Genomic DNA, 26,023 nt, shown 5'->3' on the forward strand with positions numbered 1-26,023 from the left:
ATACATTCAAGGCGTGTTATTTGGCTTAAGAAATCTCAACTAAGTATTAATAAATGACGCTAGTTAATGCAAACGTTGAGACGGCAAAAGTTCCACAGGGAACGTTAGCGCCATTCAAGAAGAAGAAGAGCTTCGAACTTCTCTGTTTTATGCTTCAGGTAGAAGCTTTTCTCGTACGGTTTTCATATTCCGCTCCCCTCTATCCAATTTAGTGAGCAAACAACCGCACCTTGCACCATAGATCCGTCTTGAAGTAAACATCAACAATCGTGAAGTGTCAAAGTAATAATGTGATGTAATATGTCCCCAATTACGATCTAGTATGATTTACTGTTGAATGATATTTCAGGGCATCTAACACGATTGTTCGCAGTACTACATTGATTCAAATTATGCGTTCATGTGACTCTCGAACTGTATCTGCCTGATATGCATGTATGATGTCGATTAGTTCAATTTTACGATAGTTGTTGAAGCACCGTCAACATCTGAAAGAGAACCCCTCGTGGGTACAGTGCCATAATTTTATGGAATAAGTGAAAGAACATTGAACTGAAATTTGGAGTTTAAATAATTTGAAATCGTAGCAAACGAGGATTTTGAATCAAATTGCTAGATCATTCTAGAGGGAAAAATATCGAGGATGGAAGTGAAACTGAAGAGCTAGAAACTTTCATATATATCAAGTCTAGAATTTGGAAAAAAAAAGGCAATTAGGATTTTTTTTATCGGATGAGAAATACTCAATTATTTTAACGCTGTTCACTGGAAAAAACTGCTTTGGGACCAGTAACTCGTCATACGAATAATAGTGTATACCATAAAACCAATGATTGTTACGACTTAATCCGTCGTGATAAATAAAATTAGATTTATCGCAGTTTATACTATTTTAGATATACACGATGTATGCTGTGATCGACATTATAAATGAATTGTGATTCGATCCCACTTGATATACGACTTAAAATATGCCAAGTTATTTGACTTAATGTATTCTCAGCCCAGCAAACGTGAAATCGTATAACTTTTGTGCATGCTAGGTCGCATATAAATTCGTATCCAATTACAATCGTTTAAATATCGATCGAAGGATATATCATGTGTATCCGAAATCGTTTAAAATCCAGAAACGCGATTTTCTATATCATTGATGGATTAGGTCGTATATCGGTCCGTCGCGTATCCTAGTATAGCGATGTGCAGTTTTATGCATTCTATTCATTTTATACAGCATTGTCGGGTCAAATCACATATAAGTGTAAGAAGCATCGTATATCGTTATCTATGGCTTTAAGTTCGTATAAAATATGGCATATACGTATATCGCCTTCATTTTTGCGTTTATATGCCTGTTATATGCATCATATATCATTCAAATGTATCTTGGATGTATTAATATCGCCTCCTATTATGGGTTTTCATACGATTTAATGTTTGCTGGGAGGAATGTCTAGAGCAAACATTACCACGCTCCGGAATCTAATTTTCCTCGCTCGAGAACCGCATCGAGATGACGATCTGATCTCGGAATAGGTTCCCACTTTCTCCGCACCACCATCACTCATTGTTTGCAGAGCGACGCATCGGCCACCCGCAACAACCGATGGCGCTGAGGAGGAGGAGGGCGGAGGAATTGATTCCGTGCATTTTCGCTTTCTTTCCTGCACACCCTCGCCGAATCGAGGTTAGCTTCAATCAATTTCCGGCCGGGTTTTTGGATTTTTGTGCATTTTCTCACACGATGAGATGAAATGGATCGAATAACCGTCCGTTCGTTTTTGTTTTTCGGTGTTTTGGAGCAGCGCGCTAAAAAGTATCCACTTTAATGCGTGTGGTTTTTGTTTTTTGGTGCGTTTCATCCATTCGTTTCATTTTCGTTTAACTAAATGTTTTGACCCATTGGAGGAGGGTGGAAGGAAGAGGGAGCCCACCGGTAATGAATCCCGGGCGTAAAGAGCAGTTTTCTTTCCGCCTTTTCCGTTATTGTCCGATGAAAGGTTGCCATTAGAGTTCACTTTCGCGCCGTTTGCGCCGCAATGTGTATTTGTGGACATAACCGCATGCGTGGTGAAAAATTTCTCTATTGAAAGAAAAATTTTAACGCTTTCGCGTGAGTTCTGTTACAATACTAAAAAATTTATTCAAAAGTTTCACAATATATACATGGTTCCTTAAACTAAGATTGACGAGGAACATCTCCTCTCTCTCTCTTGAAAACCGATAACATATCGGTTTCGTTTAGATCATCTACCTTCCTTGTCCCTTCTTCTAGCGTATGGTAACGTGCAGTCTGAGACGGCTGCACTACCCTAAGAAAATACCTTAAGTTTATAGCACCTCGTCGGTGCGCCTATCTTATTCTTGGATTTCCCCTTTCCATCCTTCGCTCTAAATAACATCCTTTTATTTTATTACACCCTGCTGGTGTATCTGGCTGAGCGCAGCTAGGGATGGAAAAGGGTAATAAAAATGCATCCTAAATGATGCATGCATTAAATTGTTTACCGGACGCTATTTAAATATTCGTCCATTCTGAATTTATGACCGGCAATAATTTCGAACTACAAGCGTTTTCTAGCCTAACAAAACACTTGAGCTCTTACATCTTTTAATTGCCTTACATTGGTCCTTTCTAAACGTTTCTATACCTCGCTTGGAGGTCTTTTCTAAATATAATCTCAAATAGTGCTTATCTTATGGATCTCTAACTCGATTCGCGATAAGCCTCAGCTGTCCGTAACATTCCGGACTCCGTAAATCTACTACATAGATTTACCAAATTCTTCAGTATTATCATTCTTTTCTACATTTTAATTTAAATTTTTGATAGTCGTTCTACATGTTCTAAATCATATACATTTGCTTGAACATATTTCCATCTGTAGCTGTATCGCTTTATTCTGTGTTTTATTGTGTGATTTGATTTCACTCACATTATTATCTTTTCCTTACACTTACACTTACAAGTTTATACTAGAAAACATAACTTATTATTTGTTTTATTAATAATAGTATTTTTTGTTTCATTTTTATTCTGCATACAGTTATGCAAACTAATCGTAAACATTCGTAAATTTCGAATAATTGCTCTCACTAGTAATTTGATATAACCGTTAATTATATAAACTAACTTCAAGTTTCTTTTTGGAAAATTATTCATTGAGGTTCAGTGTTATATAATATTTTCCATTAAAGGAAATGCAAATTACATTTTCTTTTCTCTTATAAGATTTTCTTTCATCAAACACAACGTTCTATTTTAATGCTAAGTTATCTCGTTGCCAAGAAAGGAATCTTGAATCCAACATCCCTTTGCTAGTTGTCTTGTTACATTGCTGATATTGTTTTTCTCAAAACATCCTTTTGAAATAATTAGTCAATGTGCTAATCTTTTGGTAGTACAATTACCGTTCCTTCAGCAAGTATTAACATTAAAGTTTGTCTCTGAATACTAAATCCAATTTTAAAGCCTCAGTTCTCATGTAACTGTTCCGACTAATCATATAATACGACTGATCGTAGCTCACATAAACTTTTTCAAGTCGTTTTCTTTATGCATGCAACTCATGCTCTCATAGTGTGATATACTTTGAAATACATTTAAAAATTTCATTCAATTTTTTTTTTCCTGTTACTTGTATTCAAATAACTCATAATGTCATCTACATTGTATAGTTAACCATCTCCAATCTTTCCCTCAGTTAAGACTGGAAGCTATGCTTTTAATATTCATTTGAATAATGCATTGATCATATTCTCAGCAACTCACATGCTGAGCTTCGCAAACCACTTGTTTAAAAAATCTTTCTTCAGCATCTCACATGCTGTATTTCATCAACCGACTTACTGGTGATGTTGTTACTCTCAGCAATCCACTTGCTGAGTTTTAAGCAATTCACTTGCTTAAAAAAGAAACTTTTGGTTTTGACCCCTTCAGCAAATCACTTGCTGAAGGTTAAGCAATCCTCTTGCTAACAAATCAGTCTTCCAAATTCTTCATAGCTGTATTTTTAATTTTTTCTACCATCAACTAATTTACAGTTGATATCGCTCCTTTCAGCAATTCACTTACTGAGCTTTGAGCCAATCATTCGTATAGAAACTGGCTTCAGCATATCACTTGCTGCGCCATAATTTTTTCTTTAGTGGTCAATGTATATTTTTCAGCAGAATACTTGCTATACTTTTAACCCATCAGAGTAATGTTTTGAGCATTCCAAATGCTTGACGCTTGACCAGACAGTCTCTTCTTTTTTGCTCTAATTGATATTTTGGACCTTACAAGTTATCATTTTATTGGGTCCATTTTATAACGAAACAATTGTATCTTAAATTGTATTAAAGTCTTTCAGCAGCTCACTTGCTGAACTTCAAGCAAATCATTTGCCTAAAAATATTTTCTAATTAATTCAGTTAACAGTTTTGTTAAATTTCCATTTTAAGATTTTCGTCTTTATATTTTATCAAGCTTAAGATTTTCTATACTTTATATAGATATAAAGAATATCAACATATTACAAACGTTGAAAAACAAACTTTCCAACCTCTATATTAGAGAGTTTATAGTTTTGATCTACGGTAATAATTTCCCTATCTGGGCCATAATTTTGCAAATTGCGGAAACATATAATGAAAGAATCCGAACTCATATCTTGCGCTAACTCAAGATGTATTGCTCTCGTTGTCATACAGGTAAATAGACGCCCCTAATACTTAGGAAACAGTCTTCTAAAGATTTGAAAGTTATTCAGAGCCATAATTTTTTTGGTTATAAGTAGTCCTATTTTATACGAATCTATGGCTTTTAACTATAACGATCGCATCATTTTATATGTGTTGCCCTATGACTAAATATTGTCAACATGTCACAAATTTTGCAAAATAGAATATTCATCATATTTCGTTAATGATGGTACAATAGTGTAACTCGCGGTTACAGAGTGGAAGTCGTTTTTGATACGACGTCGAGGATACTGGTAATCTGGGGTACAGTATTTATCGAGATTTCCAATACTATAATTATCGACTGAATATGATTTTCTATTGTGGGAATTATTTCTCCTTGGAAGAAATGAAGATTCATTTATAAACAATTCCTTTGGTGTTATTTCTGGCGCTACCTTCCTCGGAGGCTCAATAACACAAATCTCTATATTTGTTGAGTTTTCAAATTGTATGTTAGCATCTTGTGATGAATCATCCATCTTGATGATAACACTTTTGGTTTTACATTGGCTCCCAATTTTTGGGATGAACTTTGCACTTCTAAGGAATTTTTTAAACCTTCACGCCAGGCTTTCGTCTTCAAATAAAATTTTGCTAATATTTTTGTTCTATTTCTGAGGACTACTTCCTCTACTGCTACAGGTGGTTCTATTTCTTCAAACCGTTTTTCAGTTGGGTATTTTATTTTCTGTTCAACAATCAGTGTTGCAACAGAATTCTTAATTAATCCAGTAGCTGGCCTTTCCCATTCTGGATCTTGAAGGTTGATAGATAGTTTTTCTATCTTAAAATTTTTAGCGTTTCCATTATTGGAATCCGCTATTTCTTTATTTGCAGATATCTCATCCGCCCTGACTTCATGCATCACGCATGGTTTTTTCTTTTCCGCCATAATTCCTCTTTCTGTGGAGGTTTTCGTATTTTCTTCTATCACAGCCCATACATCTGTGATGATACCCGTTTTGCCTATTGCGGGCAAACTATTCTCATAATCAGATTCGCGTTTTGCGACTGATATGGTTTTAAATGGCTCTTTCCTCACTGGGAATGAGCAGCCATCTTCACCGCTCTGAGGACTAACATCTCCTAGTTTTTCATTCATTTCAACTTGTATCACTTCAAGTTTGTCTTCATCATCTGAATCTTCTGACTCAGATGAATTGTCATTTTTCCTCCTCATATACCTAGCCAACTTAGGGTTCCACGGAGGAGGTGCAATTAATCTGGTTACTTTAGATGATTCAAATACTTTGTCATCTGAATCATTACCTTTCCTCCTGCAATCAACTAGATCAGGATTCCAAGGAGGAGGCATTTTTAATTGATGGCATTCCTCTGAGTTTCTAAACTCAGATTCAGAATTGCCATTTACTCGCCTATGCAATTCACTAATTACCCTAAATGGAGGCGGCTTGGTTGGCATATCCTCCTTATAATAATTTCCCCACCCACTAGGATATATGCTAGTAGCGAGTATTCCTATTAAGTCACTTATTCGCACTTTCTTCGAATAATTATATTCTAGATCTGTGCATTTGACACAGATCCACCGATCACCCGTTAGAGGGGCTTGCTTTAGATTAGTGCAACTCAAGTGGAACCATCGCTCACACTCGCAACAATAAATCATCTGTTCCTCATCAGACTCGTGACATAGGTGACAGTGACCCTTCACATTACGTGTGAAGTATTTAGTGGTAATCATCTTGTATGTGTTTTCCATATTCCTACTAATTTTATTGTTTATATTTTAATGTTGGCTCACTTGACCGTACGAATTTATTCCTTTATCATTTCTTTGCTCTCTTGGCCCCTATTTTAAAAACTCCCATGGTTGCTATCGCAACCCCTATAATTCTTAATATAGATTAATTCTATACCTGTTTTTCGATTAACTCATCTGGTGCTGGGATACTACTGCTGCTGCTGGTGCCGACTGGTTCTTGAGTGGTCCAAACCTTCTGGCTCGGATTGTTCTTGTCACTTCTGATAGTGCCAATGCTGGTGCTGCTGCATCTAATGCCACCGCTTGCTTCTGGTTCCGCTGGTTGACAGTTCCTGGTATCTCTAGCGATGGTCTCTCCGATTGTGCCGAGGATACTGCTGCTACCTCTTGCTTCTAACTCCACGACCACGTGCTGCTGCGGCAGTTGGTCATATTTATAATAACTGCCTTCTGGTACTTGAATTAACATATATTTATGTGTGTATATAGCATCCACTGCTTTAGTAAAGTTCGCGAAACGAATACACTCTTTAGGCATCCACTGCCTTAGGAAAGTTCGCGAAAAGAATACACTCTTTAGGCATCCACTGCCTTAGGAAAGTTCGCGAAAATAATACACTCTTTAGGCATCCACTGCCTTAGGAAAGTTCGCGAAAATAATACACTCTTTAGGCATCCACTGCCTTAGGAAAGTTCGCGAAAATAATACACTCTTTAGGCATCCACTGCCTTAGGAAAGTTCGCGAAAATAATACACTCTTTAGGCATCCACTGCCTTAGGAAAGTTCGCGAAAATAATACACTCTTTAGGCATCCACTGCCTTAGGAAAGTTCGCGAAAATAATAAACTCTTTAGGCATCCACTGCCTTAGGAAAATTCGCGAAACGAATACACTCTTTAGGCATCCACTGCCTTAGGAAAGTTCGCGAAAATAATACACTCTTTAGGCATCCACTGCCTTAGGAAAATTCGCGAAAATAATAAACTCTTTAGGCATCCACTGCCTTAGGAAAATTCGCGAAACGAATACACTTTTTAGGCATCCACTGCCTTTTGATAAAATTCACGAAAGAAATGCACTTTTTAGGCATCCACTGCCTTTGAGAATTCACAAATTCACACTTCTCGCATTCACTGCTGAGAAGATTTCACGAACATCACCTCTGGCATCCACTGCCGAGAAGAGTTCGCAAATTAACACATTTTGTACTTAAATAAAAGGAAAAACTTGCTCCTCTCTGGAGCCACCATGAAAAATTTCTCTATTGAAAGAAAAATTTTAACGCTTTCGCGTGAGTTCTGTTACAATACTAAAAAATTTATTCAAAAGTTTCACAATATATACATGGTTCCTTAAACTAAGATTGACGAGGAACATCTCCTCTCTCTCTCTTGAAAACCGATAACATATCGGTTTCGTTTAGATCATCTACCTTCCTTGTCCCTTCTTCTAGCGTATGGTAACGTGCAGTCTGAGACGGCTGCACTACCCTAAGAAAATACCTTAAGTTTATAGCACCTCGTCGGTGCGCCTATCTTATTCTTGGATTTCCCCTTTCCATCCTTCGCTCTAAATAACATCCTTTTATTTTATTACACCCTGCTGGTGTATCTGGCTGAGCGCAGCTAGGGATGGAAAAGGGTAATAAAAATGCATCCTAAATGATGCATGCATTAAATTGTTTACCGGACGCTATTTAAATATTCGTCCATTCTGAATTTATGACCGGCAATAATTTCGAACTACAAGCGTTTTCTAGCCTAACAAAACACTTGAGCTCTTACATCTTTTAATTGCCTTACATTGGTCCTTTCTAAACGTTTCTATACCTCGCTTGGAGGTCTTTTCTAAATATAATCTCAAATAGTGCTTATCTTATGGATCTCTAACTCGATTCGCGATAAGCCTCAGCTGTCCGTAACACGTGGCGTAGAATGATGATGGCGATTGCCATCATCAACATGCAACATGCGTGCGACTTTCGGCTCTTCTGTCGAATAACAAAAAAAAAATGAAATAACAGTAATAACCATAAACAGTTGGTATTTCTCCTTCAGCTGTTTAAAAATTCCACTCGTCGCAATATCGCGCTTGTTGCATGTGGGATGTCTCGGTTTTTCTTTCTTTCTACGGATGACTCAAGCATCTGGATCGCAATCTGTGTGTGAATGTTTTTCTCTTCTTCACACGAAACTTCTTGCGAAAAAAAAACAACCGAAATCAACCGTCATCAGCTGTGTTGTGGTTACGTGAGCTTGTTGCAAATAAACTTCGATGAGCTGATAGTGGCAGCGCGATTGATAGCGCGCGAGAAGACGGCGAAACACTCTGGGTAAACATCGAGCTACCTTTGCCTGACTTTGTGTTCGTGTGTATGCGCACAGTGGCGGCCATAACAACTGTCGGCGAAATCAACCATCAAACCAATCTTATTTTTGTTTATTTCTTTCCAGACAGCTGATAACGCCGAGAGAGGTGGGAGAATCCCATCCGAACTCGTGGCAAGTGTGAACAAAAAAATCGGAGAGAGAACAAACCGCGGAAACTGGAGGTGTTGCCCAACCTCGAACCTTAGAAGAGGTGGAAGTGGTGGAGAAATTGGATTAGTTTTGCAAAATTTGTTTACATCGCCCGCTCGCCAGGTGGAAGGAAGGAAGGTGAACTTTCGTTTCACGTGTTTTTGTAATTACGCCACCGTCTCCTGTCGTAGGTCTTGGAAGTGGAAGGAGAAGAAAATGCGCCGCGCTGTTTGCGTGGAGTGAAAAAGGTGAAAAGTCCAGCTGTGACAGAGGTGATTAGTTTGTTGTTAGTCAGGTTGGGAAGTTGAGTGCGCGGTTCCCTGCTAACATTCGTGCAGTCAAGTGTGTGGTGCAAGTTGAAGCGGTGCTATTGCTTCAGAACAGCTAATAAAACCTCGAGTCTAGTGTCTCGGATGCTGAATTAGGTCACCCTAAGCCGACTGTCATCCACTTTTGCCCCGAGGTAAGTCCCTTTTTAAACCACCAGTAAATGATCGGCAAACAAACCAATCAATCAGCTTAAATCTTGTGAGGAGGCATTCTCACACCTCATAAAAGCATCATATTTTTCTCCGGAGCTCGTTTGTTTCGAGTCAGACTAAACAACGCCGAAGCGTTAAGAATCAACACTCCGAGAAGTGATTTGCGCTAAAAAGCACAGCACAAAAAAAAACGCAATAACACAACCCAACACATTCATTATTAATACCTACAACTAGCTTCCCATTTATGCACTGTTGGGTTAGCGGTTTTCTGTTTCTGTTGTTGTTGTTCAGAATGGCGAATGGTGTTTTCCAGCCATAACCAAACCGTACAAGACCGTATAATTGCACTTACCGCTCGTTTACCTATCTCCTTATATTCTGTTGGAATGTTTCTTCCCGCTTTTGGTTTTGCATTGTGTGGCATTGTGTCTCCTTCGATGATTCCGATGCTTGCAAACTGTTATCGGTTGGATGGGCTCGGAATTTGTGATGAGCGTCACGAATCGGTCACCGTTTGAAGGTTACAAAAGTGATTGCCGAAAAACAAAACACAAAGCATTCACTATTCGACACAATCGAATTAAATGGAGGTCCACAAAAGAACATAAATAACATTAGTGCGAAGGTTTATAGCTCCTCCCTTCCAAATTCGGCTAGAAGATTGTGCCGAAAGTGGTACAAAATATTGCCACTATGTAGTGGTTTTATCGATTCGCCATTTCACACCGCTGATAGCCAATTACGTGCCAAAACTTTGCCAATACTGCACCGTGTTAACCGATTGCAACACTATCAACGGCTTTCTCGCATTTTGACGTAGGATTACGTCTTTCGGGAACATATGGGGGTACTAATTGAAAATCGAAAATCGAGCACATCGTGAAAATTGCCCAATTTCAAACGGTTATTGCTCAGTCATTTCATGATGGATTGATGAGATTTTTGCGTCAATCGATATTGGCACTCCATAACAATTTTTTACATTGAATAAAATAATATATGTCATGAAAACTATCAAACAATCTAACTATCTCAACCTCTATCCTAACGGAAATACCCAGTCCTGATTGGTCGAAATTGCGGCGGCTCATGTACTTACAATTATTGGTTAGTTGTTTCCTGATGGCTTTACGAAATATTTGCATCAATCGATCTGAGCACTCCATAACAATTCATCACAATGGATGAAATAATATATCATACGAAACTAACTATCAAACAATCGAAAAATCTCCAAACGGAAATACCTCGTTCTAATTGTTCGAAATTGAAGATACGGAGAAATCATCAAATAAATCAAATACAAATACATCAAGTTAAAGGGAACTTTTGTTCCCGCCGGAGTGTGTTCTAGAGTGCCATCCGCTCATGAGTTGTTCATTCGAATCGCTTCATCATAGTGAGCGGATTCGGATCGGCTCGCAATAAAAAAAACGCAGCTCATCAGCTCATTACGGAGCTGGAGCTGATGAGCTGTTGAGCTGTTGAGCTGATGAGCTGCTGAGCTGATGAGCTGTTGAGCTGTTATGCTGATGAGCCATTGAGCTGTTGAGCTGATGAGCTGTTGCGCTGATGAGCTGTTGCGCTGTTGAGCTGTTGAGCTGTTGAGCTGCATAATCATGGAGCGCAAAAGCTGCAGAGAGTGTGAATTGCGAGACGCGAAAGAATTTTTCGTCTCCCGCGCTTCATGGCATGACGTCAGTTTGTTTTCGTGTATCCCTCTTCGTACTTTAGCTTTAGCAGAGATGCCAGATAGGAAAAAAAAGGTTTTTGTTTTGAAGATATTCAATCGTTCATTACTCAATTAAATTTTTCTTATATGGCCAAACAAAATAATACACATTATTATATGCTTGTAAATCAATTTAATATATTACATTGTTATTTAAACATTACTGTGGAAACACATACATTTATTTCCGCGTGCTGAATCGAAACAATACAGAAAACCACCCGGCATAAATGTTGATGATTGATACTGGTCCTTTTGTTACCTTTGTGATCGCGAATAATTATTTCTCGTTGCACCTATTAGTGGATTTATTTTTATATCCTCGGATGCAAAAAAAAAATCTCGATGGTTTTTTTCAAAAAACGTTGTCTCGGTCAATATTCCTGGAGGCATTCTATTTGGCTACTGCTGGTTTTTCTGTTGTTTAAGTTCAGCATATCCTAAGCATCTTCTATGTTGGATTTCAGCATACAGTATTTGTTGTATATTATATTATTAGAATTCATATCAGTTTTAGTTTTTGTACAATTACGAATTAAATTCGTTTATTTTTTGCTTTCCGTCTATTAAAAAATGCACAGTATGCAATGTCCCATGGTGATTACGTTTCATATGCAATTGTGTGGACAACTGCAAAATTCAACTGAGCTGAAGAGCTGTTCCAAATGAGCAGCTCACTTGTATGAGCTGAACGGCTCTGAGCCGCTCACCATGATGAGCTTATTTGCCCATCTCTAGTGTGTTCCCTAACAGAGACATTAAAATCAAGCTGCCTGAAATCAGCATATGAATACCCTCTAAGTTTAATGATTATTTTGTCAATAGTGTTTCATTGATCAATCAGTCCATTGAATTGGTCGATGAACCTGATGAATTAAAACAGCCGGTTGATAGTAATTGTAGATTTGAAAGACTTCACCCAATTACATTAAATGAACTTAGAACTATTTGCTTTTCTTTAGGAAAAACGGCTGGAGTGGATAATGTTAATGCTAGAGTTATTCAAGATTGCTTTCATGTCATTGATCACATCTTGCTGGACCTTATTAATAAGTCTTTATTAACTGGACATGTGCCTCAGGTGTGGAAGGAATCCTTCATAGTTCCTATTCAAAAGGTTGCTGGAACGATTGAAGCCGAAGAGTTTCGTCCCATCAACATGTTGCACACATTAGAGAAAATATTAGAATTAGTTGTGAAAGGCCAGCTGTTGCAATATTTAAATCTCAACGCATTGCTAATACCAGAACAATCGGGATATCGGGAAGGACATTCCTGTGAAACCGCATTGAACTTGGTGTTAGCAAAATGGAAAGAGAAATTAGAATGTAAAGATACCATAATTGCTGTTTTCTTGGATCTAAAACGCGCTTTCGAGACAATTTCTAGGCCCTTGTTGTTGAACACGATTCAGCGCTTTGGAATTACGAGTACTGCATATAAATGGTTTGAAAGTTATTTGTATGACAGAACTCAACGGACTATTTTTAATGATTCAATTTCCAGTCCCGTAGGGAATAATCTTGGAGTACCTCAGGGAAGTGTATTAGGGCCCCTTTTATTTATTATGTACATCAACGACATGCGACGAGTTTTACGATTTTGTGATATTAACCTTTTTGCAGATGATACTGTGTTATTCATTGCAGCTAATGATTTGAATCAGGTCGTTTTACATTTGAATGGAGATTTGCGTTCTTTAAGTAGATGGTTGAAGTATAAGCAATTGAAGTTGAATATAAATAAAACTAAATTTATGGTAATCTCGCGAAATCGTTCTAATGCAAACGTCTCAATTGTAATTGATGATGAGACCATTGATCGCGTTCGGGAGATTAAATATCTTGGCGTGATTATTGATGACAAACTCAAGTTCAATACTCACATTGACAATGTCATCAAGAAAATTGCCAAAAAGTATGGAATCTTATGTCGATTGAAAAACGATTTAACTTTTTGCAGCAAAATACAGCTATACAAATCAATCATCTCTCCTCATTTAGACTTTTGTTCTTCCATATTATTTTTAGCCAATGATACACAAATATCGAGATTACAACGTTTGCAGAATAAAATAATGCGGTTGATCCTAAAATGTAATAGATTCACTTCCTCATCTTTGATGCTGGACGCTCTAAATTGGTTATTGTTGGTATTATATATTGGCAAAGAATTGTCTATTTAACTTTGGTGTTCATTTTTAAAGTAGTTAATTGTTTGCTGCCTCGATATTTGTGTGATCGAGTTGAAAGAGGAAGTGATTGCCATAGATATAACACTAGAAACGCGAATGAATTAAGAACACCTAATTTCTTGTCATGTGCTTCACAAAATTCGTTGTACTTCAAAGGAATAAATGTTTTCAACTCGATGCCAAGACATATTGAATGCGCAACAACACTTATAAAATTTAAGAGGCACTGTATTTCACACGTGAAAGCTGTCTTTAGTTAACAGTCGAACGTTTTTTTTTTAATTTTATGACGAAGATTTTTATTGACGAAGTTTTATACGAGCGGATAATCAATGTGGACAATTTTTTGTTGTTTGTTTTAATATTTTCAATTAACCTGAGGAAGTTTTTTAACGGATTATATTATGTAGACTATTTAATTTTTTTAAATTATCTTTTTTTTTAAATTTGTATTGATCTCTATTATGTCTGTCATGATCTGGTGATGATGGACTATTTTTATTTTTATTTTGTTGTTTTTATAGTTGTATTTGTTGAAAAAAAAAAATAAAAGTAGTCTACAAAAGTTTGAGCGTCGCGCGCGTGGCACAGATATAAAGGATATTAAATTGAAAGATTTTGAGGGGCCGGTCTAGGAATTTTTCGTAAAGGAAATTTTCTCGATTTCTCTGAATGAGGATATTCATAGTCAATCCAAAACAAGGCTGGCGGTTGGACTTGTGCTCTGGTGGACCACTTGGCTGCAAGGGCCTCGTCGGGACCGTATCGGCTCTGTGGCGAACATGACTGAGTATTGGCATGTCTTTTGACATTGCAATTTTTATATCTGTGAATAAAATCAGTGCGTTTTTTTGTGTTTGCTATACTGATTTCAATGTTGAGAAAAAATAAATAAATTATCTTTTAGATAACTCGTCTTGCTCAAACCTCTGTAGGGGAAGGAGGCGGGACCATCATCATCATCATCCTCCCGAATCCTGCCAAGTGCTGGTCGGTACCTTGAACTGTCGCCCAGCCAAATCACTTCAAACCGTGTCACCGACCGCAGCCATATGGAAATTGAGCAGACAATGAAAATCCAGGAAATGTTCGCTGGTTACGAAACGTTCAAGCGTGAAATTCGATTCCCATTTCCCTGAACGATGACGACGACAACGAACCACGGCGAAATAAGTTGACCAAGGCGAGTGACCACCACGCCACTTCCTATTCCAACCACCAGCAGCAGTGCGTCTGGAAATGCCTGGCACATTATTCTAATCTTTGTTGTCTTCGGAAGCTTTCAAGCTCAGGGGCTTCCTCGCTAGTGGAGGAAATCGATTTTTACCGCACATAGCTCCTCCTTCACAACCTTCGAACCCTTCGAAGGCTTCCCTTTGTGACGCACATTCCATCCGAGCCCGTGCTGCGCCCCAAACAACATTCCCATATCCACAATCAGTAAGTTGAGCGGGAAATGGTTTCTGTCTGCTGCGTAGAATCACGATGCAGCCATCTTTTTTTCTCTTTCTCTTGATCCGTGTCAAATTTAAACGGGAAATGACGGAATTTGCTCGTCGAAGGCGATGGCCAAATGCGATGTGGGTGTGGAGAACTGGCTAGATTAAATTTCCTTCACGCAGGTGATTTTCCGGTTCTGTGATTTCGGTTCCCGTTTCGGTGCCATTCTCGTCTCTTTTCCTCCTCGTGTTTCGAAGTGCGCCATCTATCAGCAAAAGCGCTACGACCTTGCAGCGCAGTATGTAGTGGCGACTTTGTTGCTTCCGTTAATTTTCAGACATCTCCTCTGTCCCCCATTAAAACCAATTATCTTCTGTTTAGCGGAAAAAATTGGGCCATAAACACTCGGCGCGTTTTATCGCTTCCTGATATTCGGGAGTATTTTTTTTTACTCTCGCTCGTGGAAAGAAATATATAAGTATACGACGGGGGTGCTATTAGTGGGGTGTGTAGTTTTCTGTGTTTCTGTTTACGATCATCTCTCTATTTTTTGTGTTACGCTCTCAAATTAATTCTCGCGATTTAAGGTTGTTTGGGGGACATGGAAAACGTATTCTGTTGACTATCACAATGAAAGACTGCGTTTCATCCAGGTCTCCAGAAGGAGTGAGAAGAGTTTCCCAAAAATAAACCATAAGACGAGGCAATGAAATAGACAGATTCTGTCCCGCTTAGTAATGTCCGCTAATCGTTGGATTGATCGATTAATCGAATAGTAGACAGCAACATTGATTATTAATCGAACGATTACTGTGCGAACGAACGATTATACCCACATTCCGTTTTGCCAGCCAAGATTGGGTCGATGAAATGTCAACAATCGACCTCAATCGACCTTGCAATCGATTTATCGACCTTTTTTTTTCATTCATCGAACAACTTGACGCCAATTTTTTGCCAACATGTGCAAGGCGTCGACCGGTTTGCAGCGCTGCTTCCAACACTGTTCGCCCTTTTGATTGTGTTGATTTGTTATTCAAAAGGGACGAACATCAAAGAGAAAATACATTGGAATGATAGGTATAATTTCAGTAATTTTATTACTAACAAAACAAACATATATGAAAATACACGCACTAGAACCAAGTTGTTCCGTGCTCCATCACTAATATGTGTATAACCGGGTTTATCTATGATGCTCCACTTGCTATCCCGGTGCTTTTTAGGAAGGCTGAATCGAAAGGCTTCTAGATGGCCTCAACGCGTAAGGGAGATGGGGGTAAGACGGACATGTTAAGGAAAACTTCAATTGTATTTTTGGAAACTCATGTTTTCAAAAATTTAAAAGCAGTTTCTTACAGTTCAATATACTGGTTTTCGAAATAACTGGCCAAATGTTTTATAATAATGTGTTTTTCCATGTTTTACACTGAAATTCAAACAAGCCGAAAAGTACAACTTTTTTTATCGATGCGGGTATAATGGACATGTATTGGGGGGATATGGACAGGTTCATAATATACGAAGCGTAGAGGTTTATCGCTCGCGAGAGGAATAATTTCACTCTCTCTCTCTCAGTATTTGTGTGTCCAGCAACTGAAATAGAACAAAAAGAGAAAGCAATATAAAAAAGAATTCAATATTCTTCCCTTCACTTTCCATCATGCATTGGATGTGACTGTCCATTTGTGCTGATCTGGAAAGAAACAATTGGCATAAATAAAGTCATAATAAGATCTATGTAAAATGTGTGTGTGTGTGTGTGTGGCGGCTGCTCCGATGCATCAAACGGAACCAATTTTCGATACTGGTACTCTCTTGGTCGCCTTCTATTCTCCTCCTGATGGATCGGTTCTTCTGCGCTCCCTCACAGTTCGAGTCATACTGAATGCATTTCAGGTCAGGTAAGGTCAGGACAGAATATCGCTTAAGTATGCTTTTTGTTCGTGATTGAATCGAGAGAAGGTGTGGTTTACGATGGCAATTTGGAAGGCAAACTAGAGGCGAATGAACTCTCTGAGTTGGATACGATATATTGGATACGAAAATATTCTACTGATGGGGAAGAATAATCTTCAGAAGCTTTCCCGCCAATTACACTTGATTGAAAAATCACAAAACCAAATGTATTTGGTCGCGGTATTATATGGATAGGTAACATTAAAATAAACTCTTTCGCTTGAATGTATTTTTCAATTCCAACGGGAACTGGCAAATTATTTTTCAACAGCGATGACATCTTTCCAGATTCTTCTCGATGCTGGATAACAACCAAAAGAAAAGAGTTGCTCGCGTGTATGTGTGTGTGTAGCGGCTGCTCCGATGCTTCAAGCGGAACCAATTTTCGATGCTAGTACTTTCTTGGTCGCCTTTTTAATGGCATCACTCTCCTCCTGATGGATTCCCTTCTGGCCTGAGGTACACAAACAGGCTCTTGGTGCCACAGTTCATCAGCGCTTTCATGATGAACGGAGTTAGCTTCACCACAACAGCGACAATATGCTCCAATCGCTGTTCAATTATAACTGAGTGAATTTCCGAGCGGCGCTCGCTTATATACTGATTGGTGATTTCAATAGCCTGTTTTAAAAGCAGTTTTAAGGCTATTAAAACAAGTTTTTGGTTCAAAAAGTAACAAGTTTATAACGCGTAGACATTTAATCTATCGAATGAAGTGTTTTTCATACAATTTCGTACAGTTGTTTAGGAGCTATTAACGCTCAAAATCTCGATCTCCGGCGTAACGCTTTCGTTTTCGAAACTTTGATTTTACGCCATTCACTAAGACGCGACGCGAGACAAGACAAACACTTATTGTTTTTACTATTAAACGGTTTAAAATTTACCTTAAGTGTCGACCGGTTTCGGGCGCGAAGCTGCCCATCTATCTGGCATGATCGAGGAAGCAAACTCTGTCAGACACGATCGAGGAAGCAAACTCTGGACAAGCTCGAAAGAAAATTTCATGTACCCAACCCGATGGTGGCATTACTGTACTGTCTACCGAAGATCCAAAAAAACCCTGTGGGAATGCGGCCCATCTCCTCAAACATAAGAACACCCACGGAAAAAATGGCCGGGTGGTTAGTAGAGGAGATGAAGAAATATCCCGTGACCCACGGGAAAAGCGTTAAAAATTCGGTGGATTTTGTCAAACAGCTCGAAGGATTTAAGGTAAGACGCGGGGAAATATTAGTATCGTTCGACGTTGCAGCCCTTTTCCCTAGCGTTCCCGTCGTAGAAGCTTTAAAAAGCCTACGCCGACACTTGGAACGAAGTCGTGTAATTCGAAGAAGTCGAAGAATTTTTTCGCATTCAGGGGAAAAATGTACAAGCAAACGTTTGGTTTGAGCATGGGTAGTAAACTTTCACCTCTTCTGGCGAATGTCTTCATGAGCAACTTTGAGGTTGAAATTGCAAAAGAAAAACTCTTCCCTCGAACATGGAGACGATACGTAGACGACATTTTCGCATCGGTGAAAGAGCGCTACCTAGGCAAAACGCTCGACATGCTGAATTCTCGTCACGATTCGATCACGATTCGATCAAATTACCTTTCCTGGACTTGGAGATTACCAGGAAAGAAGACAACACCCTGAAATTTGGAATCTACCGCAAACCAACTTCCACTGACCGTTTTATAACGAGCGATTCCAACCATTTTGGTGCGCAAAAACAAGCCGCCTTCCATTCCATGGCACATCGCCTTTACCATGTTCCCATGGAAGAAGAAGAAAATATTTACAAAGCGGCCACAGTAAATGGGTACGGGAAGGAATTTGTGGAAAGGATTCTTCGAAAACACAAACGCAAAAAATACATACTAGACATCACAACACTACAACCGGAGATAGACGACATAAAGAGAATTACTCTGCCATTCTACCCCAAAATAACGAATCCGATCAAAAACACACTTAAAAGACAAGCACTACACGTAGTGTATAAAGGCGAAAATACCCTTCGTGATTTGCTATGTAACCTGAAGGACAAGATTTCTCCCGATGAGCAATCCGGGATTTCTGAAATACCGTGCCGAGATTGCCCTGCTGTATATATCGGGCAAACTCGTCGAAAAGTTAAGGTACGCATAAGGGAGCATAGAACGGCAGTAGATAACAGCAAACCAAATGACTCAGCAGTAGCGGTACACACCACCAACCTTGACCACAACATCGATTGGACGAAAGCAAAGCTGATAAAATACGTCCGAAAGTCAACACAACTTAACGCATGGGAATCAATGTTCATCAGCAACTCCCAGAAGCCGGTGATGAATGAAGATGATCCCCCAATCACATCATGTTTGTTCAACTTAACGGAGCTGAGAATTCAGTAACTTAACTCTTCAATCTTCGGACGACTGCACAACACGCACGAAGACAACGAGTAATCAGTCGGACATTGTCCCGTAGATGGGCAGCTTCGCGCCCGAAACCGGTCGACACTTAAGGTAATTTTTAAACCGTTTAATAGTAAAAACAATAAGCGTTTGTCTTGTCTCGCGTCGCGTCTTAGTGAATGTCGTGAAGTTTTTACGTTGCACAACAAATCAAAATAAAAAGTTTGATTTTACACCCCAGTATAGAAATGAGAGACGTAGTCCTACGTCAAAACAACGCAATCCTAGTATGCTGACAACGTTTTGATCCCAAGAAATTTTTGCTGAGATTATCTGATATAAAAAGACACAATAATTGATTGAAGGCAAAAATAGTTTCCTTACTCACCAATTGTATGATCCATTTGTTTTTGTACGAGCTGACATTTGAACGGGGAAGAAAAAAACCACAAGTGATGCCATTTCGTTTTGTTGATCATTCCGTATTTTCGCCCAGTCACCTATAGTCAAGGAGTGGCAGGAGATGTCACAACGATTCTGCCAATGTTAGGTCGATGTTTTTTTCGTCGATTGGATTGTGGGGACTAATCGTATCGAATAACGAACAGCTGAAAAATATTTGATTAGTTGGTGAACGATGAATTTAAAAAATCCAACATCACTAGTTTCGCTATAGCTGTCCAAGTCGGCCGTTTAGGGAAGTCGCCAGACAAAATTTATGACTGCCACACTTGAAATCACTTTGCTGATTTGATTTTTCCTGTCAATGTGTTTTTATTATAGTGAATATATTGTGTGCATGTCGATTCGTTTCTGGCAATCGTTTGCGTCGTCTCGTACATTTTGAACGGGTCACAAATTGTGAGAAGTTATCTGTGCTGCTGTGACTTCTCAGGATTCCTCCCGCATAAAGGATGATTCCCACGAAACGACACATTTTCAAATCGACAACATCTGTAAACACTGAAGTGAGTGCTGCAAATCTCCAGTGCCTACTGCGTCGAAGCGTGGCGCATCAGTTCGTCCTCGGCCGTTTCCTTGACATTGAACTTGCTACGCTTTTACCCCCTCCACGTCAATCACTGGCTCCATCTTCTCGCTGCTTGTTTGTGTATTTGTTCGCATCGCAAAAAATAAATCTGCTGTTCTCGCCTGGCGCGAATGACCGCATTTCTTTCTGCCCCAAACTGTTTAGAATCTCGGACCATACGAGCGCTGCATTCCGAGAAAAGTGTTGCGTCATTCTGGGAGGGGGATGAAAATGGAAAACAAAATCGCTGCTCTGACGCCACGCTTCCTTTCAACAACATGCAACAAGATGATGATGACCACACAGCGGCGGCATCTGCACCTGCTGCGTGAAACCAGATAGCAAAGGTCAGACTGAGCGAAATTCGCCGGATTCCGGCGACGCCAAAGAGTCGCATCCACCGCGGCCAAATACGTTCATCTCTCACCTTGAGAAGAGGGAGGGGGGAGAGTCAGAAATAACTTTTTGTCCGCGCGACTGCATACATCAATCGTGTCTCGGTTGTGTCGTTTTACGGTTGGTTGCCTAATATTAGTTCCGAACTTCGATCGGTCCGCAGTTCGATCAGAATTTGATCTTTGCATTTCGAACGCCTCCCCCAAACCACAACGCACGGTCACAACGCACAACCTTCGCCTTGTTCGTGATTGCAAGTGTCACTTTGTATTGGTGGCATGCCAGAACGAATGACAGACCGCGATTGTGTTTATTTTCAATCGAAGCAAGCGAAGAAAGCCATGGCATCGGATCGGTGAAGTTTCAAATTTCAACCGCGATGGGCGCCTCGGATGCAATATTTCCTGCCCTCCGACGGTTGCTGCTCTTGCTTCTCGGAAGTCAAAGCCAACTAGATTGGGTTTCGCGGGAAAACGATTAATCATTTTTCTTCATTCAAGCGTGTTCATTTTTATTTTATCTCATTGTATATAGAAGCACATTTTGAAGATTCCATCTCACAAGGTAAAAAAAAAAACAATCGCGTAAAATACACAAGGAAATAAATACATTCACATCTAATTGCAGCAAAGTTGTACATGATAAAGAACCGTACGATAACAATCGCCATGGGTTACCAGCCGCTACCCACCGCAGAAGCAATGGAAACCAATCAAATGGATTGCATCCTGTCCTGAGGCCGGATTCTTTTCTTCGAAACAATACTGAAAGCATTTCTTTTGCTCGGGAATAGCGCATTCTTTACACAGCTCAGTTAACAGACCGTCCGCTCTGGAAAAATAGCGAACCTAGAAGCAAAAAACAATGGACATGGATTAATCCACCTTTGGTGGTACCTGGCTTATTACAAAGGTCTCATTTGGAATCCACAGTTTGTTTTCCTTAGACTCATGTGTAAACATGGATTTTTTCCCACTCTCTGGACATTTTTCTCCAGTAAGGTTTGCCATTATAGAAAAATATACGATCCAACGACGAGTCGAGATTATAAAAATTTACTACCGAAATTCGGAGTCAAAGGCCTCAACTTTAGGAGCGCTATTTCCAATTTATAGTTATCGTAATCGTCCTGCCAGATCAACAATTGTGCGTCTGGTGAAAAAATTTGAATCCACAGGCTCAGTACAAAATGTTCCCGTGCCAGTGAGACAAAGAAGTGCCCGTAGTGTCAAGAATATTGCTACCGCTAGCACATCAATTGAGGAAGACCCAAATCAGTCTCTCACACGTCCTTCTCAAGCGTTGGGCATCTCTGTGACGTCGTTGTGGCGAATTTTGCGCAAAGATACATCCTTACAAGATCAAATTGACGCAAGAACTGAAGCCGCTTGACCATCAGAACCTTCGGTTGTTCGTAAATTGGGCTGAGGAACAACTTGAAAATGATCCGGATTTTCATCGAAAAATCATCTTTAGCGATGAGGCTCATTTCTGGCTGAATGGCTTCGTCAATAAGCAAAATATGCGTTATTGGTCAGGCAGCAATCCACACGTATTCCATGAGTCACCGCATCCCGAAAAAATTACGGTTTGGTGCGGTTTATGATTGGGTGAGATGGACTTGGACAATATGTGTTTTCAACAGGACGGCGCCACAAGCCACACACCGAATTTAACAATCGATTTATTGAGAACCAAGTTTAGTGAGCGTGTTATCTCTCGAAATGGCCCAGTCAATTGACCGAGGCGGTCGTGCGATTTGACGCCATTAGACTTTTCCCTGTTGGACTACGTCAAGTCTATGGTGTATGCCAACAATCCAGCGAAGATTGATGAACTTCGTACGAATATCGAACGTGAAGTTGCAGCAGTATCTGCCGATTTATGCTTGAAAACCGTCGAAAATTGGGTTCAGCGTCTGGACTTCTGCAAGTGTGCCCGTGGTGGCCATGCAAAAGAAATCGAGTTCCATACATAATGGCAATTTTATTGGTATCGAAAGCCGTTTTTGTTTTATTTAAAAAAAACTTTTTAGCGCTCTTATTAAAAAATCCTTTAGTTAGTGGACATATGTTAAAGAAATTAGAAGGAGATAATCAAATTGTTTTCAAAACAAAGTGTTTGTCTTTTCTTTCGACGGAGTGTCCGTCTTACCCGACTTGATTAGTATTTTTTTTTCATCAATATTTTTGGGGTAAAAATGAGATAACTTCACTGCTGATTCGATAAACTGGAAGAGAAGGAATGGTAAAACACTCACGTAACGAAAAATACCCCAAAACATTTACTCGATAACAATGAGAATCTCATTTTCTGCAGACGAAAAGTTACATCAAGCTGCTCTTTTTAGATTCCTTTTTTGTTTTTATTTACAACTTGCTGACCCGACGAACTTCGTCCCGCCCAAAATAGATTTTTTGATTTGAATACTTTGAATACATCCACGTTTTCTTACTAAATGAACGTTAGTGAGTCCAATCACTGAAATCTTCATTGATTGATTACTATTTGACCCTTTACAATTTCCTTTTACTATAAATTGTCTAGTACTTCTACAAAAATTCGTCCTTATAATATAAAATTATTTTCAGACACAATTCTCGTTCAAGATTCTTCAAGCATTTGGACATAACATGTTTCTCCGTTGCATGGAATACATGTTTGATACAGAGAATATTGCAAAATAAAGACAGCTCAAATCAGACCATTCCTTCCTCGGGTTTAGGGCACACCAACACATTTGGCCTTCCATTTTTGTTTATATAGATAGAAGATATAGGAAATATTCCTCGGGTTTTGCGCTTACCTACAGATTTTGCCTTACATTTTTATTTATATAGATATAAGATATGGAAATGCGTTATTTCGCCTGAAAATCCATTTCCACTTACGAACAAAGATCAATTCCGATAGCGCAAACATCGAATGGACTAACAACGCTTATTATAATGTAATTTTCGAACACGTGGGAATTCAATTTCCGAATTTTCCGACCTTCCTTCAGGATTTTCCGATTTTTCTCTCCACTATATTGATCTACGGGAAGAGACGAATGCAACATAATAAAGAAGGCTAACATCGGGCCATCCCTTCTTCGGGTTTTCCGCTTACCAACATATTTTGCCTTACATATTTACTTATATAGATAACAGGTGAAGCAACATCATCACTCCAATAAGAAGGGGATTACGGTTTGTGGAGCGGGGGTTGTTTGTTTTGTTATTGCTAGGATACGCCATTTTTGCATTTTCACATGCGAGAGTAGTGGAAATGAGAATGAAATTCTACAGAATCATCCCTTCTTTTTCACATAAGTTCGCGAAAAATATAGTAGGCATCGTTCGAATAAGCATCATAACAATTTGTAGAGAGCCGCCGGCAGCGTTCTGATGCTGTTTGTAAACAATACCGACAGCAATTACAATATGGCTGAAAGTGCATTTCATATGATTGTTTCACCTGGTATATACAGAGACGCCTCGTCTCGTCTATTCTGAAGGAGCGATAACGAAGGTTCTTCTTCAAATCCAGCTCCATGATTGGACTCATGGAGCCATGTGAAGCCGTATGAAGCGCCCCTCGGACAAACCCTTCATTAGATCGGATCCGGGCGATGCCTTTCTTACGCGTTAAGAAAGTTAACCAGATTGAAAAGTGCAATGAAATCAACCAAATACCACAGCAAATAACTTCGGAGGAAGGCGATGGGCCATTGTTTTGTGTAATGGTTTGTGGCCCATTGTTTAGTCTAACGGAATGAATCTGTGCGCTAGTTTGACCAATCCGTTAATCCGTTCGTTCCTTAATTTTCCACTCCTCCACTTTGGTTATTATTTGGAACACAAGAATACAAACGCAGAAAAAATATGGGAAGCGCATCACAACGGCCTGCTTCGCTTCGCTCCAAACAATTGGTGAAAGTTCAATAAGCCGAAGTTTGCACCAGTTTGCAAATTGCCGATGCTCTCTCACTGTTTTATTTCGCAAAGTGATGAATTGCGAGCGCCATAACATGCACACACACAAAAACAGCAAGGGATAACAACCGATAATCGCAGTCTTCGGCTTGGTCGGTGGTGGCGCTGGTGCTGAAAAGGGGAGGGGTAGCATAGAAAATAATTACAAACAGCATTACATAATGGTGATTGGCGGGCACGCGAGAATTTTATTTCTCCTTCCCAACCCGGCTGCCCGACCGCTTCGTCGTTTCTTCTCAAGGCGAGCAAGCGATGACGATGGTGAGGAGTTCATCAGCCGATGAAAACAAAACCGTTTGGAAGCGGCCATCCGTGGAGGCGTAGCTTGTAACCCACTAAGGCAGGAAAATATCTATACTTTATTTCTATATGGCTTTTAAATTGGTTTTCCCGCCAAACGGCAACCAGCGGCAGCAGGCCTGCGGAACCGACGAAGCTTAGCTCCGGATCACTGCGAGGGTGAATAAGTGCGGATTGGTTTTGCGAAAAGTTTCACTTTCGAAATTACTCATCGACTGCTTGTCTGTTTGGAAACGATCGGTTGGATTGGTTTGTTGAAAGATCACCGGCCAAGACGAGACGGTGCGATCTGTTGCGCAGCCTTTCAAGATTGGCAATATTGAAGTGTGCTCAAACCAGGGGGAGAATTCTTCTGTGGCCTCGAAAAAACCAACGAGTCAATAAAAAAAATGTAAACATGTTATAAGTTTATTTTTACGTTTGTTGATTCGATGTTCGAGTTCTTAGAAAGAGGCGATATTTTTCTTTTTAAGCTGTAATTTATTTGACGTAGGACTACGTCTTTGATTTCTATATAGGGGGGTCACTCTACGAAAAATGTGACGAAAATTAAGAGATTTCAAATGCATATTACGCAGAATCGTTTTTACGATATATGTTATAATATATACCGTTAGACGACAAATTTGTCCATCAGTTTTTTCAGATTTCTGAACAATGAAAATAATTACATAAAAAACAATTGTTCCTAACAATCACAGTCCTACGTCAAACTTCGGTTCGTGCCGCTAGGCTCAGACCACAGCAGTGGAACTCCATACAATTCACTGACTAAAAAGTGTCCACATTTTCATCGCTTGTTTACGTGAAGAATATAATTTTTTCAGGCACACTTGATTTGAGAGTGTATGGATTTCTAGCTGTCTTGACGCAAGGTCTTTAATGAAGAATGAGAAGATGGGAAGGTTTATATAAACATGTTTATAATTACATAAGTTTATTCAAATATTAATATTGCTCTTATTTAACTATTCAGTGCAATTTTATCAAAATTTGAAAGAGAAATTAAAAAAGGAATGTTTTTTTTTTCAATATTTTTCTGAGATGGTTATTAAAAATCCATGATTAATATTGCTTTATTATTTACCCTCCATTATTTGTTAATTTTTCTTGCGTTTCGTTCTTTGACCTATCATTTTAACAATTCAATTT

The 26,023-nt window shown here is 39.2% G+C and overlaps 1 protein-coding gene and 1 long non-coding RNA gene across 2 annotated transcripts in view; one reads left to right on the top strand and one right to left on the bottom strand.

Moving 5' to 3' along the window:
- The window catches only part of LOC129774361 (uncharacterized), a 404,070-nt gene that overhangs the window by 17,322 nt on the left and 360,725 nt on the right, over positions 1–26,023 (top strand). Inside the window, exon 2 of the mRNA XM_055778092.1 lies at positions 8,910–9,438. The gene's annotated coding sequence lies outside the window, so the exon portion shown is untranslated. The remainder of the gene's footprint in view (positions 1–8,909; positions 9,439–26,023) is intronic.
- On the bottom strand, positions 16,180–20,124 carry LOC129774378 (uncharacterized). Its single transcript, XR_008742724.1, has 3 exons — positions 20,009–20,124; positions 19,557–19,928; positions 16,180–16,422 (listed from the first exon to the last, which is right to left on the bottom strand). It is a non-coding gene; the product is annotated as an uncharacterized LOC129774378 (long non-coding RNA).

Source organism: Toxorhynchites rutilus, chromosome 1, assembly GCF_029784135.1.
Source record: "Toxorhynchites rutilus septentrionalis strain SRP chromosome 1, ASM2978413v1, whole genome shotgun sequence".
Taxonomy (NCBI): Eukaryota; Metazoa; Arthropoda; class Insecta; order Diptera; family Culicidae; genus Toxorhynchites; species Toxorhynchites rutilus.